The sequence below is a fragment of the Coptis chinensis genome, chromosome 5 (assembly GCF_015680905.1).
Source record: "Coptis chinensis isolate HL-2020 chromosome 5, ASM1568090v1, whole genome shotgun sequence".
NCBI classification, from domain to species: Eukaryota; Viridiplantae; Streptophyta; class Magnoliopsida; order Ranunculales; family Ranunculaceae; genus Coptis; species Coptis chinensis.
The window spans coordinates 19,846,714-19,859,776 of record NC_141460.1 but is presented as its reverse complement, the minus strand read 5'-3'; positions in this window follow the sequence as shown (position 1 = coordinate 19,859,776).

Sequence of the window (13,063 nt, the reverse complement as noted above, 5' to 3'; positions counted from 1 at the left end):
AAGTTCATACATCTCATTAACGGTGAATAACATATTAAGATAAATGTGCAAAACATATATACAGTAAGATACATCTCAGAAGTTCATACAGGCTCTTTTGAACTTAGGATAACATATATACAGTAATTTAATCATCTAAAGATAAATGTGCAAAATATGAGCAATGAAATGTAAAAGCAGAGTTGTTTCCGAGGCTTTTGGAGAGCTTCCTTAAGGTGGGCTCTCACAGGGGTGTGTTGCAATCACAACTCTCTGATAGATTCACTCAAAATTTGTTCTCTCAAGTGCAGCGGGCACTTATATTCCTCACATACTCAATTGACGTCCAAAGAAACTGGGGTTTATTGATCACGCTTGCCACTTACTATCACACCATCCTATTCCTAATCGAGCTAGATGTCTTTTATTAGGAGTTACGGGGCTAAGGTGATGGTTCAGAAAGAAAAAGGAAGGGAAAAACAAAATATGATAAGTCAAGAAATTGGGTCTTCAAGATACTTGTAACTAGAGAAGAACCTCGTTTTGTTCTTTTTCTTCCGAATTGTGATACATTCTTTTGGCCCTTTGTCTTTGTGACTCCATATGATTTTGAATTTTTGGGAGTTCTAACTTTGCTTTTAATTCTTTTTGTTTATGATATTGTCTCCTTTTGATTTTGAAATTTTGGAAGATTAGATTTTTTTTTTACTCCTTTGGATTTTTTTTGGAGTTTTGGTTTTTGATGGGTCTTTTTTTTCTTCTCTTTCTTTTCTTTTTGAAGCAAATAACTGTTCTATTTTTGTACAAGGTCTTCACTTATCTTTTTCTGATATCCATCAAGTTCTCAACTCATCAGCTGGGTAAGCTTTTTATTGTGTGTTGTAACGGGTTAGGAATTTTTTATGAAGAATAAAAAGGCTTTTAGAAAGGTTGAAGGCTCAAGAGGGGTAACTAGAGGAAAACTATATTTTTTGGGTTTTTTACATTTATTTGGCTATATCGATCCAAAAATGGCCTAAACTCCCTCATTGGATATGGCGTGGTTATCAAGCAAGTAGACGTGTGGCCTTTCTATCCGGACATCCTTTGTGTCATCACTCAATAATCATTCAGATGAGGCTTTTGGCTAGATTCTCATAGGATATGGAACTTAATTGTTCTAACTTTGGCTTCGGAAACTCACTGCTATATATAAACAAATGCTGATGCATGCCATTCATGAAAATATGCAGAAACTATTGTACGTATATTAGTCTAAGTACGAAGAACAAGTCCTTACTCTATAGCTATTGCTATAATGAGACTTCTAAACTTTTTATTCATCATAGAAAAATGAAACAAGATTTTTTAATACTAAACGGAAAAATATTTTTGGTTTTTTTCGAAATTTTTTTTAGAAAGGAAGAAATATAATATTATATCTACTATATAGAAAATGTCTAGTTTTTGCAAAATGTTACTATACCATAGAACTATGCTTTGTCCTCAAAGTATGAAGAGATAAGGAAAGAGATTACCATATATAGAAACATGAGCAAAAACGGTGATACATCTGTATTATGTTCTTCATGATGAAAATACACCACCCCCAAATAAGTTTGGAGCATGGGTTGTTTTATATATAACTAGAAATACATGGTTTATTTTACTAGGGATATTTATTCTATTGTAAAATCTTTTTGGGTTTTTGTATTTTTGAAAATATGCATGAAAGAAAAATGAAATTTTTTGGCATGATGTATCTGTTTTACCTTCTACTCATATACCAAATTCCACAAGAAAAACAAAACAGAATAAAACAAGCAGATAATATTAAGCATGAAATTAAACTTATACTATGTCATACACGTGAAAAAAAATTGAAAAATAAATAAATCCAACTATACGGACACTATGAATCCTAGTCAGAATCCGTGCGTGACTCGTCTCGATGTCTAGAAGATCCTTTTCCTTGTTGATGTCGAGGCCTAGAATGTCTATCACTAAGCGGGAGCGCGTCTCTGATGCTCTACAGTGTTCTAGTGACACTGTGCAGAAAACATCACTGCTCCTGCTGGAAGGTCCGCTGCTCCTCTCTGAGGGTATGATGTTCCGCTCGGATAGTCTGCTGTTATACTATGATGTTCTGCTGAGTTTCCCTGAGCTGGTGGAGATATGAGTGCAGAATCCTCTGGTCTCCATGGAGGAAGTGAATTCCATCCATGGGCTGAGTGAACTGTCGAGTGGCATCTTCAGCGAAGTAATCCACCTTCTTGGTTAGGCGTGCTTGCTCAGCGGCTCGGGCAACAGGTGGAAGCCATGATTTCTTGACGCAATTGGCATAGATAGGACCTGTGGTAGCGTCCTTAACCTCTACTAGGGCATCGTCTGTGGCTTGGAACCCCCAGTGCTGCATGATCTTGATGACCAGCACTGGTAGAGGGGCAGTTGACTTCTTCGGTTTACAAAGTTGCTCGAAGATAAAGGAGAAGATGCAGAAGTTGTTCTTCTACTCTTGAAAATCCATAAAATATGAAGCATCGCCTTACATATATCCAAAGGCTCGACTGAGCCTAGCAGGTTGTAGGCTGTCCACTGAGAAACTGCTAGCTGGTTCCTTTGTAGCGAACTCTGAAAAGCGCAGTAAGACTTGGGGTTTTTCACCCCCTCGAGAAGTGTCTCTACCATCATCACGTTGATGGTCTTTCCGTCTGGGGACTATTCTGTCTGAACATAAGCTTTCAGAGGAATCCACAGAACTCCACTCACCACCTCCTTGGTGAGCTCCAGCGAGCGGCCATCCTTAACAACCATGATGCGGTCATCCTCCCCTCTAAGCATGCAGTTATAAAATGAAAGAGTAAGAGAGGGAGAATAAGCCGCACCATCCAACAAAACCAAGGGTTCCCATCCTCTTCTTCTAATCTCAGCTCTGAAGTGCACTTCAAATAGATCGGAATGGAAGAGGTCTTGAAAATTTTGCTCCAACAAGATTTTAAGAACTCGAGCCATTTAGAGTAAGGATTTAAAAAATTGGTGTTTTGAGTTGGCTTAGGGGTTGAAAATGGGGAAGGTTGTGAAAAAGTTGTGTGGTGATATGTATGGGTTAGGTCGCAGTCACGAGCTAGGAGGGGGCAAGCGCGAGTCGAGTGGGGCGGCTAGGGTTGGGGATTTATGAGGATGAAGAAAGGAAGGTGGGCAGGCGCATAGGCTTAATAGCTTGATGGCACGTGCCTCTTTAAAGAAAAATTTTTTTTGGCCCAAGCCCAAATGAAATCAGAAATTTTGATCTTGTCCTCAGTGCCTTACCAACTTCAAGAGCCGATCTGTACTTCGTTACTCGTCCGATCTTGACTTGTAAGGTACCAAAACGATCAGCATTGAAAATACAACATAACAGTATAGGGTACACTCACATCCAACGGTGGATGAAAAATAGATGATGGAATAAACTGTATAAGAACTGTAGGGAAATATGTACAGATAACAGAAAGAAAATTTTAATTAATTTTTTTGGGTTTTGAAACTTGAAATAAAAACAAGCAAACAAGATTGAAGATTGAAACTTGAAACAAGAATAAGTAAATAACAAGTTGATTGAAATAAAATAAAACAACAACAAATTAAAAACATGACAACAAATTAAACAAACCAAATGGTTTGGATCCTAAGATAATGGATGGTTTCTCTCTCCCTTGCTTTTTGCTTATATACCCCTACTTTAGCCTTTTAGAGATATGCCCTTCTCCATTACAAACTAGACACCTCACACTTCACTTTTACTTTTGCTTTTTGGTTCCTTCTTGACCAAGGTAGGTTTAGGGAGAAAAGTCATCATATTTTGAGATAAGGGCCTCCATCTCTGGTTTTCTGATTTGAGGGCTTTGACTTTTAACTTTGACCAGTTGACTTTGACTTTTTTAGCACTTTTCCATAGCAGCTACTGGTCTTTATAATAATTGTGATTAAAGTTCCTTTTGGTGCTAAGACGCAACTTTTATGATAAGTGGTCTGAAATACTCATTAACCTGAAAAGGGCAATAAAAGTTATGAGTTGTCTTTTCGTTAAGCGTAAGAGAGACTATAATGCAGCAATATATGGATAATAAAACGCACATTTGGGAGTTGATCATTACTCACTGCTAGTGAACATATATGAGAAGCTAGATAAAGCATGCAGAGATTTTTACTGGCATGCTACTGATGAAATAAAGGAGATCCACACCACAGGGTGGGATAATCTCTGCAAACCCAAAGATTGGGGTGGTCTTGGCTTTAGGAAAGCCGAAGACATGAACAAAGCTCTGCTAACTAAGCATTGTTAGAAAGTGACTCATGACAAAGATTCACTTTTGTCAAGAACTTTTAAAGCTATTTATAGTTATAAATGGTTGGTGAAACAATCTAAGCCTGTGTCAAATGCTTCCTTTTCTAGGAAAGGGTTTCATAGAATTTATAGGGACTTTAAAGATGGCCTCTTATGGAGTATTAGGCATGGTAAAAGTGTTATGGTTTTTAAAGTCCCTTGGTTGCTTATAAATGGGAAAGTTATAATCTTAGGGGAAGTTATGAGAGTTCCATCTGGCATAGAAAACCTTAAGGTTGCTGATCTGATGATATATATATATATATCTAGCAAGTTCCGTTTACTACACTTTTTATACCATAGTTTATACTATGTCCTACAACATTACCTACAATGTGAATTATAACCTAGTTTTTTGTGGATGTGTTCAACTAATTGATCAGTCCTAAAATATGCATTTTTATCCTCTTATAATGCTTTAATTTAGTCAAATTATATGATCCATAATGTAGAAAACTCATGTTCTTATCCCTCTTTCAAGATACAACTCTATTATGGACCAAATATCTCAAAAGACATGTTCTAGAGCCAAAAGAAGATTAAAATGGACCTTATGGGACAACTGACAAAAAGTGCCAAAAAGTCAACAGTCAACGGTCAAAGTCAAAGTCAACTCAAGGGTTCAAAAACTCAAAAGCTCAGGAAACACTCCAAGGTTTCAAGGACCAATGACTCAACCTTTTGCAAGACAAGGACTAAGCACAAAAGCCTAAAAAAACCAAATGATCAAATTCCCAAAGACATGGGTTTGGGCCCAAAAGGCTTGACCCTATCCACTCAAAGTAGGCACAAGAAGCTTCTAGATTAAGCTGTTTGTTGGATAAGATAAGATATGAGAGGGGTAATTATGTACATCTCTACACATATATAAGTGTAGAGATGCCCACAAAATTGGTATGTTAGATAGGGTAGTTTTGTTAGGAGCATTGTAAGTAAGTAGGAGTAGGAAATCATAATATTAGTTAATTATTTTTATTTACCTTTAATTCATTGTTTTCTATTTTCATTGTTTTAAAGCTTCAAACTTTAGTGATTCTAGTTAGCTTTCTTCCATTCAGAGTGTTTAATCTTGCTTTTCATAACAATAGTTCTTCAAAACATCTTCTCAATCATTCATTCACCCAACCAAAGTTGGTTATACTCATTTAAATCAATTAAGTGAGTATAACTTGCTAACCAAACTACCTTTCTCTTATCCAATTTTCATGTTTCTCAAGCTAAAACAACTTTTATTTTCATGTTTTCATCATCAAAACAGTAATAAATAGTTCTAAATATCATCATACATCAAAAACCATATAAAAAACAATAGAGAAATCAAAGAAAAGTTGGGGTTTTCTCCATCACCATTCAACTCACATTAGATCTAAGATGAACAACTTCAAAACCCCAATACCCCATGATCTACAAACGTCAAATGGCACCGCCGTCATGGATCTACTGATATAAGAAGAAGAATTAATAAAAAAGGGGAGTATCTCTATCTTTTCTTTAAATTTCTCAACTTGTTTTTCTTATTTTCAAGTTTTCTTTACCGTTAGATCTTATTGATCCGTTTGGTTTATGATTTCAGGTCACACTCTGGGTTGAAAACAGCCTTGTGAAGCAACTAGAGGAAGTCCGTCAAAAGTTGCTGGAGCCCCAACCGTGACCGCCCGCGCCTGCCCGGTCTGACTCGCGACCCGCCCCACCACCTTGCTGCACCAGGGCAAACTCTTGACTCAGATTGAAGGCTTTGTTCAGTATATCTCTCTACTTAACTCGTATTTGTTTAAATGTTAATGGTTTGAAACTAGTTAGATTTCCAATATTTAGTGTTCTTCAAATTCAAAAATATAAAAAAAAAAAAATAGAAATAAACAAAAGAAAATAAAAACAGCTTAGTTTATTGTCATTATTAGATAAAATTTAAGTGTTTTTTAGGAAAAATAATATTTTGCTTTTATCATTATTAATTATGGATAATTAAAAAAATTAGGATAATATCAACTTGTTTAAAAATAAGGTTTAGGATAATATCAAACTTAGGCTTAAAATAGGAAGTATTTGTCTTTTGGTTTAAGTTTTTAGACTTACTGAGTGTTGGATATTTGATTAACTTGGGACATTTGAATGCGCGAGGCGAGTCATGTAACAAAATGCTCACACATTACAAATCAACTTGGAAATTAAAAATTCAATCTTTGACATTTCTTGTTATATTTTCATAATCACATAGTTAATAGTTAAATCACGTTTAGTTAAGTAGTTATTACTTAGTTAACTTTTTGCTTTACATTTCTGTTAATTGAGTCCACAAAGGCAAATTTGTAAACTTATTGGCTTTGCCACCTTTCTAACCCAAAATGTGGGTTTAGTTTAGAAATTATGTAATTGAAATAACGTAAAGCTTGAAAGGTGGGTTTGACATATCGAGACACCTAACACTCGATCAAACCCCACCACATCACCTCCATCCCCAAGTACGTGTACGCACACTTGGGAGGTAATTTCTTCACCTCTTCGCAACTCCCAGTCAGAGGATACTTTGTTGTTTACAAAAGCATGCTTGCGTGATTCCATGTTAAAATTCAGTATTATATTTATTTTAATTTACGTGCTTAAGGCTAAACCTGAGCCATAACATAACAAGTGGGGACTAATCCCCACTTTAGTTAACGGACGTTGCGTGATTCAAATACTACATTGACTAAACAAAAATTTAAAATCAACCAAGCAGAGCCAATTGATAAGAGCCCAAAACTGTAGTTTTAACCCCTTAATAATCATACTGTTAGACCAATTATGTGAATAATAAGTAAGAGTTAACACCGATTCACTGTTTTTATGCATTTCAGGTTTCAAAGTCCATTATGTGCAGAAATGTACCACTTTAGCGAGATAAAGGAGCAAAAGTCAGCAGAACTTCCGAAAGCCGTATCTTTGGACTCAGACCTCGGAATTGGGCATACCTTATGTCAAAACGACCGGCTCGGAAAGAGCTTTGCAATGGTCCAAGCCTTGACCCAATCAGAGGAGCAGAAGTGGACGAAAAGTCTGTGGAAGTCAACTGCAGCTGAAGAGGCCTTTTTGGACTGAAAGAATTGGGTTTTGGGCCTGATTCTCTGGCCCAAACCCTGGCTCCAAGCCCATGCACGAATTTTGGATCTGAATGTATAAGAACAAAAGCTTAAGTCTTTGTTAATGGTAGATAGATAATGGTAGATTAATTAGTAGAGAATTAGGGTTCATAGCTTAGAATAGAAAGTAGCCATTAAAATAGCTTCTAGATCTAGATTTAATTGTTTTATTTAATTAGTTTCAAATCCTTTATTAGATTAAACCTTAATCTTGTTCTTCATTGGATTAGATCAATAAAGTAGTATTCTTTATCCATTTCGTTTTTGTCAATTCCAATTCTAGATCTAATTTCAATTCATGTCCTTAGTTCAATTTAGTCATTAAATTAGATTTCATTATTGTTTAATTAAATAAATTTCAATGCTTTATATTATGTTTAGTTTTAATATAAATGGAAATGATTATGAATGATTCAAGGCTAAACCTCCATTAGAGGGGTTGTGAAGCCTTGATGAAAGCTTGAGTCCCATTATCGTAGAAGTCGCCGATTTTCTATTCCACTCTAGAAATGATTAGTTCACCATGAGAATGGGTTTAATTGTTCACATGCTAGTTATAATTGGTAGAAATGCCATGTATAATTAGGGATTAGGAATAACCAATTGTTCTGCGAAGCGATTCATTCCGGATTACTGACGATTATTCGTCGTTAGTGGATTAAGTTGAGTTATGGTGGAATCAATCCCCCTCTAACTCCTTATCATAGAATCAACGTAGCATTCCCTTAGTATTCTGATAACCGACTAGTTGCATCTTGTGGGTAGTTGCATCGTAGTATAATTCCCTTCGTAAAACTCTCATAGACTTAAAAAACTAGTTAGATTAGAAAACATCCATGCTAGAGCACTAGTGGAACTAACTCTATCTACTCCACTATATCTCAATTGGTTGAAGAGTAGAATAATTCTTTGATAAACAATAGAGCATCAGTAATAAGTTTAGTTTACTTACGTTAAGAATTCATCGTTTATTTCGTAGGTAGACTATTCATTTTTACGTTTATCACCAATCTAGTCACGTCCACAAGACAAACACTTAGCACGAAGATTGAGAGTGGAAAACTACTAGATTCTAGTTAACCAAATACCTTCTTCACTCCCCTCCCTCATTTCATTGCGAGTGAGATTCTTGGTAGCACCCCACGTGGTGAAGTAGTGATATTCTCTTTTGAAGCGTGTAGAGCCCCAAAACCTAGTTTTGCGCCCAAACTGTGCGATTTGAACAGGGTATAGTAATCTACATGCCAACAAACTTTTCAAAATTCCAAAATTGCAAAATGCACAAATGAATTTATGCTATTTGTTCATCATTTTTGTTTGATCATCCATGGCTTATCGATATAAATCGCAACCATCTTGGAATTATAATGCAAACCAAGAAGAGATAGTAAGCAAGATACAATTCTTCAGACAGAGTCCAAGTGAAACATTCTCAGAAGCATGGGCTAGATTTTTTGACCTGCTCCTCTCATGTCCCCATCATAAACTAGAAAAATCCACTTTTGTCCAAAGTTTTTTCAAGGGTCTTCTCTAAGAACACAAAGTAACATTCACCATCATGAGCAATGACAATTTTTGGGATATAGGTGTAACCGAAGCTTTAACCTTTCTTAAAAACCAAGCAGAAGAAAGTACCCATTAGGAGACACAATCAACTCCCAAATATCCCAGCTTAAGAATCCCTCATAAGAAAGATAGATGACCTTACAACCAAACAAAATGACCCCTCATCCTGTCATGAACATAAATACCTCACCATGCACTTTTTGTTTCAGCTTAAATCATATAGATACCAATTGTCCCTTGCTCAACAATATATCATCGCTTCAACAAGAAGAAGTTTGTGCTTTCAATTCATAGAGTTCCACCACAAATAGTTAACTACCATTCATGTATCCACCTAGTCAGTCAGAGTGCGTCTTCGCCCAAAGTCCTTCACCATCCATTTCAAATTCATATCCCACCTCACCATCTATACCAGGTAATGGCCGAGCAAACAATACAAATTCAGAAAATAGCAAAGACCTTGAGTTCTTTCCAATCCACTTCAATCAATACCACATCTGAGACTAATATTCTCCCCACCAATCCAAAACCCAACCAACAAGTGAAACAAGGTGTTACTATAACAAAGTCAATTGCTAAAGCCCATCATGATATTTATAACCAATTAAAATCACATCACCATCCACTTGATTATCGTGTGAATTCCAGATTATTCTATGATGATGACTATATGCATGAGAACACTCTAACAAAAGAAATTCTAGAGAATGTGTTGGACTCGACACACTTGGACAATGATAAAAAGGACAAAGAAAATCAAGTGCTCGGAAAAGAGGATATAAAATCTATAGTGGAAAGTGGATCTCAATTAAGTTTGGTCGTTAAAGACTTATCGATGGAACAAATTTGTGATATCCTTACTATTGCATATATGACCCACAATGTTATGGATACGCCAAAACTAGATGAAGAATTCTCCGAGTCCTAGAGATCATGTGAAGAACCACCACCCAACCATCACTATCCCAATCTAACACCTCCTCAAATCCATTCTCCATTCATAAAAAGTCACCCATTTATGAGGACTTCACCACTAAACCAAATCAAAGAAAACTCCAATTCGCACTTAAGCCAATTACCTTTGAGATCCTTCATAATTTTCTAAACCTTTCTAGTAAATAGACTTTACCCAACATACAAACTCATGAGCCTATCATTCCAATTGATGAGAACCCCGCTTTAATTAAAGTGCCAGAAAAAAAGAAAACAAAATCAATGGTGGAATATGAATTCTTGAGAGTATACAATGATCCCTTTATTCAAGTGGTTGAAAAGCCCAGTTAGTCATATTTTGCATCATCTGAGCTTCATGAAGAACAACTACTACCACATTCACACTCTCTTGGACAATTCAAACATGACGGGTTACTGCATAACTTCCATGATGGGTTACATAAGCTTTCTCTTATCATTCATCTGCATCTTACACTCCAACTTCATAATTTCATTCGAGGGTAGATATTTTAATATGTTTTTTTATATTGATCCCCAACTGTTTAGACTATTACTTTATAGCTAACAACATATCATCCATTTTATGCATAGTCTTGGGGAATCTGACTTAAAATGACCCCACCTATAGTCTTGAATATCTTACTATAAAATATTCATATTATGTTTTCTCGATGCATTCCTTAAGGTAACCCAACCCTCCTCTTGGAGTGTGTGGTTGTAAGCGCCGGAACCTTAGTCCACATATATCTCATGCATTCTAGTATATCAAACACTTTTTACTCGTAGTTTGAGTAGTGTTACTCTATGAAGCGAGTATATTATTTTTCATTTCTTTATTTTACACTTCTTTGTTTCAAAAATGTTTGTTTTTCCCCATTCTATATATAAAAGTTTCTTTATACAACAATAGTTATGTGATTTTCTACAAAACAAAAACACGGGCAATGGATTCCACATAGACCAACCCTTAGAAGTACACAATCTCTATTCTTCTAAGGGCATCTTGAGGATCAGTTATGTGTTAATAAGAGTCACCCATATCACCGTGATATTCATACAAGACATCTTACGTCTTGCATAGTAAATCCCCCAACACACATAACTGAAACCATAGTCTAACTGGATTGGGTTCAATAAAGAGCTGTCACGAAAGTTGCCTAAGATCACCTGTTATGGTTTGTTTTCAAACTTAGCTTTAGAAATCACAGCTTTTGTACGAGTTATCATTATAACATCTCTAAATAGTTTTTCAAAAACTTGAGGATATATAAAAAATGAAAATCTTACGTCCTAGAGTAACCAAAATGATACTGGATGAACGTATGATTTTATTCTCTTGTATAAACCCTCTATATGGTTAGATATACATTTAGATTGAGAAAAGTAACCTTTTGAAAACATACACACACACATTTTATATGTGTATATATAGATAGTTGTTTACATACTTTACATTTCGTACTTTTTATTTCTTAACCTGTTAATATGATAATAATCATGTATGCATATTTAGTGTTTGGTATATGAGTAGAAGGCAATACAAGTACATCATGCCAAAAATTTTGAATTTCTTCATTAAATATGTTTTTCAAAAAATAAATACAAAAACCCAAAAATTTCATGGTAGAATAATTACGTAGCTTCCTATTTAGACAAACAATGTATTTCTTGTTCTATATCCAGCAACCCACAATCCAAACTTGTTTGGGGGTGGTATATTTTTCATCACGAAGAACAGAGTACTGGTGTACTGCCGTTTTTTCTCATGTTCCTATGGTACACACTTTCCTTATTTCTTCATACTTTGAGCACATAACATATTTTTGTTTAGGAGTGGTATAGTAACATTATGTAAAAACTAGACATTTCTTATATTAGGTATATTAGTATATCTCGTTCATTCTTAAAAAAAATTCAAAAAGACTAAAAATAGTTTTTCTGTTTAGTACTAAAACTCTTGTTTCCTTTTTCTATGATGAATACATGGTTTAGAAGTCTCATTATAGCAATGAAAGAAACCATGGAAGCCAGAGGATGCTGCATTCGTACCTCCACCAGCTCAGGCAAACACAAGGAACCATCATCGCAGAACAATAAACCCTCAGAGAGGAGCATCGGACCTTCCAGCAAGAGCAACGATGTTTTTAGCACAGAGTCACTAGAACAGTGCAGAGCATTAGAGACACGCTCCGGCGTAGTGATAGACACGTTAGGACCCAACGTCAAGGAGAAAGATCTTCTCGACGTCGAGATGAGTCAAGCATGGATTCTGACTAGGCAGCTCCCTAGTGTCCGTATAGATAGTTTACAGCCTATGTTTTATCTTTTATTTATTTTTCTTTATTATGACGTTTAATTATATGTTAAATATTATATATGGTTGTTTTATTTTTTTGTGGAATTTGGTATATTAGTAGAAGGTAATACAGATACATCATGCCAAAAATTTCCAATTTTCTTTTCTGCATTTTATATGTTTTCAAAAATACAAAAACCTAAAATGATTTTATAGTAGAATAATAATCCTTAGCATAATAAACCATGTATTTCTCGTTCTACATCAAACAACCCACGCCCTAAACATATTTGGGGGTGGCATATTTTCATCATGAAGAACAGAATACAAGTGTATCGTTGTTTTTGCTCATGTTTCTATGGTAATATCTTTCCTTATCTCTTCATACTTTGAGAACAAAGCATATTTCTATTTGGGGGTGGTATAGTAACATTTTGCAAAAACTAGCTAGGCATTTTCTATATAGTAGATATAATAGTATATTTCTTCTTTTCTAAAATAATTTTCAAAAAAGACCAAAAATATTTTTATGTTTAATATTAAAAAGTCTTTTTTTCCATTTTCTAGGATGAATAAAAAGTCTAGAAGTTTCATTATAGCAATATAGTAAGGACTTGTTCTTCGAACTTAGACTAATATACGTACAATGGTTTCTACATCTTTTTATGAATGACAAGCATAAACATTTGATTGTATATAATAGTAAGTTTTCGAGATTAAGGTTAGAACAATTAAGTTCCATATCCTGTAAGAATCTAGTCAGACGCATCATCTGTATGTTTATTGAGTGATGACACAAAGGAT